Genomic DNA, 3,724 nt, shown 5'->3' on the forward strand with positions numbered 1-3,724 from the left:
CCACAAATACTTTCTCATTCAATTGATCAACTTCTGCACCTGTGCCACATTTTTTTCAACCGATTTCCTCTGTCCTCCATTTCCCCTCCGATGATCTCAGTCAATCACTGAGGATAAGAGCTAGTGTTGTAGACTAGACACACCCGTGTGCGTGCACTAATATCACGTTGATCTGCATCTATCACTGCGGACTGTGCATACTGATGCACACACACACAAACACCTTTATGTGGTCCTTTTATCAAACAGTTGACCCGTGTCCTTTTTCCAACTGTACCGTCCTGGGAGCCGTTACCATCTGCGTCAGCTCCTCTGTTTCCCCGCCCGCCTTTGTCCCGCCTCCCGCCGCTCTCGTGAGCCCATCCACCTCCCCATCACACCACCGCTCCATGATCTCCATTTAGCCCACCCCCTGCTGAGTGTGATGCCCAGACACAAGCAGCCCCCTAATGCGTCTCTCCTGTTCTTCTTTTCTCTGTGTCTCTCTCCCTTATTTACTTATCTTCCTGACCTTCCATCAGTCTCTCCTTCTTCGTTCTCTTCCTGAGTCCCCACCGCCCAGCCTTTCATCTTCAGTCCACTTCTCGGCTTCCCTCTGTCATCTTGATCCGCCCTCCTCCACGCACACAGACACACACATAATCTCTGCTATTCCCGGCTCTTCCTCATTTAGATAACACTATCCTTTCCTGTAGCCGTGTGATTCCAGGCCTTCTTCCTTATCCGACCTTTACCAGAATTTGCATAGAGGACATCTTTAAGGTTCCACAGCAAGAAGTTATTTTTCATACTGTTGGGCTTTGAGTAACGGCAAATGCCATGCCCCGGCCATTTGTCAGTGTGTGTGTGTGTGTGTGTGTGTGTGTGTGTGTGTGTGTGTGTGTGTGTGTGTGTGTGTGTGTGTGTGTGTGTCCCTCTCTCTCTCTCTCTCTCTCTCTCTCTCTCTCTCTCTCTCTCTCGTGTTATGTCGTGTTAATTCATCTCTCTCTCTCTCTCTCTCTCTCTCTCTCTCTCTCTCTCTCTCTCTCTCTCTCTCTCTCTCTCTCTCTCTCTCTCTCTCTCTCTCTCTCTCTCGTGTTATGTCGTGTTAATTCATACTCTCTCTCTCTCTCTCTCTCTCTCTCTCTCTCTCTCTCTCTCTCTCTCTCTCTCTCTCTCCTCTTTCTCTAGCGTCAGAGGGATCCAAACAGCTACAAGGTGAGATTTGACCGAATCAACGTGACTTATTTCAAGCTAATGTGTCTTAATCCTGTAATGCAAATACAGTACAAATACAATACAAAATCAAATTGCTATTTGATTAACAAATAATTGTCTCTCCCCCTCGCTGTCTCCCCCTATCTCTCTCTCTCTCTGCGTCTCCATCCCAGAAGCCCCGGGGACGCAAGGCCATGCAGGTCCACTGGGGAGAGTGTCCCTGTTGCTTCTCCTCTGCGTCCCCCTCCTGCTGGCTGTCTGAACCCCCTGGTTCCCCTCTCCTCCTCACCTCTGCCCGTGTCTGTGTGGAGGAAGTAGAGCTACGGCACAGACAGACACCAGGCCCAATGCCGTCCGTGCTGAGCTATGGTGAACCCACACGTCTTACGGGACACCAGGACAACTGGGCTGGGGAGGGCTTGTGTCCCCCTGTGGAGGGGTGACTACTCAGGGAGCTGTGCTCAACCGTTTGGGGAACTCTGCAGGTTATGTAGCTGTTCCCTTATCCCCTGCCATGAGTCTGGTCTTCACAGGTTCAAGCAGACTCAAAAACATGAATGGGTTTTTACGTCCCTGTACTCGTGTGAAGACAAGACTTTTCTTTTCCAAAAAGGGGTTTAATAATTAGTCTTTAATGTGCTATTCCTTTCCTTGCCTAAGCCAGTCTTTAGTAGTGTTCCCTCAGAGTGCCGCCCTGTAGCAGACCCGTCCTACTGAACACCACATCCCACATCCAGGCCCCTCACGAGACACTCAGTGATATGATTTGTCTGCCCTCCGTCCCTCCCTGGACCTGATGTACGGATGTCTGGCCGCACACTAAGTTTATAGCTGACTATAAACTGATGAAATCACATCCAAGATGGGACTGGTGAGAAGTCTGTGGAAAATACGAAATTATGATTATTCTGTAATTTATGGAAAAACCAAAACATGTAGCGTGGGGTGCAGGGCTGTTGCGCCCCCTACTGGGATTAAACTGGTCTCACTGGGAGTTGCCTGGGTTGGCCCATGCAGAAAATGGACACTACAACGACTTGCTCCTGTTAGTGGTTGGTCAGGGAGCTAAGAGCCTGGACCCAGGGCCTGGCTGGGGGCAGTTTGACTGGGGGCCCAGTGTGCTGCTTCACCATCCGTTCCGTCTTCTGGGGGTTAATGAGGGGTCTTGGCGGGTCGGGGGGCCATGGCCAGGCTCACTGTGTACAGACAGCTGTAGTTTCATCGTGCTAACGTGCCTACCAACCAACCAGGTGTTATGCACCATATTTGAGAATGTCTACTGAGCACTTAATCACGCAATAACTTTTTAAATTAAACCATAAAGCGAGATGGATGTATTTTTTTCTTACATGCAAGATATTTTAATATAAGGTTTCCTGCTTTAGAACTATCTGGAATCTTAAAATTGTGAGGACATTTTTTTGCTGGTGTATAATTAGTAGGCCTGTGTGGTAGATATTGGATGACCATGAATTATTGCAGAAATCACAAGGTTTTTTTGTGTTTTTGCTAACATATTTTGGATACATTGTCCATGTTGATGTGTTTCTGATTTAGTTTGGTTGATATAGTATCCTACATCATTTAGTTTTTTTGTTATTTTTAAGTTTCAAATTCCAGAATGTTCTTTTCCAAATAAGAAAGGTCATACAATTTAGCTTTTTCTTATATATGCAAATAGGCACAATAACATTTGTAATACATGTCATTTGAGAAATCCTTAATGCACACATATTGACTTGATATGTCACATTTATTGGCATGAAATGTTATTCAAGTTGGTTTAAAAAAGTGTGATGATTTAACTCAATGATGTATGAATTATTCTAAATAGGATTTAAATGTTAGAAACTATAGAACCTTGTTCAGCTTTTTTTAATTTTACATGACTCTCCCAGTTCACCTGACACTATGTCTTCCTTCTGTGTCATTTACATTTGTTTGGTTTCACATTGTAGTGAAAAATTATGCCTCTTCTATGAAGATTCAAGCCAATCTGAGCCATTGTTTTATACATGGCCTGTCAAAGCAAAATAAATGATTGCAACAAAGCCTGTCACCATTTTTTAATTAAGTTGATATCCTGAGCAGCTGTCAACACAGTCGTGTACACATCAAGTGAAAGCCATGCGAGCATAGCTGTGGACAAAAATAGGGTTGTCATCAATGTCCTTGGAGTTAAAGAAAATAGAATGAAATCGAACTTGATTCACTACGATTACCAATGTGCGTTTTAATCAATGGAAAGCCATTGCCCAGATTACCAGAAGACTCCAGAGAACCAGAACATTCACCCGACAGTAATAAAGAAGTATTAAATGCTTTCATATTCATCCTGAATATGGACAAGTACTGCACAACCTCAAATACACGTGTGTTGTTTGTTGAGGTTTAACTGTATTGGAAATCCTTCACAGTTGTGCAATACTTAGCTAATACTAATCCCACACAACCTACATTGTGTAGGATTCACTGAGGCTGCCTTTCCAACCCACCACCTTAATAGCGTTATTCGTTAACCTACGGA

General features: G+C 44.8%; 1 long non-coding RNA gene across 1 annotated transcript in view; it reads left to right on the plus strand.

Annotated features, from left to right (window-relative positions):
* LOC132459301 (uncharacterized) overlaps positions 1–3,248 on the plus strand; it is a 5,742-nt gene extending 2,494 nt beyond the window's left edge. Inside the window, exons 1-2 of the long non-coding RNA XR_009526191.1 lie at positions 1–1,197; positions 1,371–3,248. The exon at positions 1–1,197 is cut by the window's left edge and continues 2,494 nt beyond it. This is a non-coding gene — a long non-coding RNA (uncharacterized LOC132459301). The remainder of the gene's footprint in view (positions 1,198–1,370) is intronic.
* Positions 3,249–3,724: the final 476 nt, after the last annotated feature.

The sequence above is a fragment of the Gadus macrocephalus genome, chromosome 6 (assembly GCF_031168955.1).
Source record: "Gadus macrocephalus chromosome 6, ASM3116895v1".
Taxonomy (NCBI): Eukaryota; Metazoa; Chordata; class Actinopteri; order Gadiformes; family Gadidae; genus Gadus; species Gadus macrocephalus.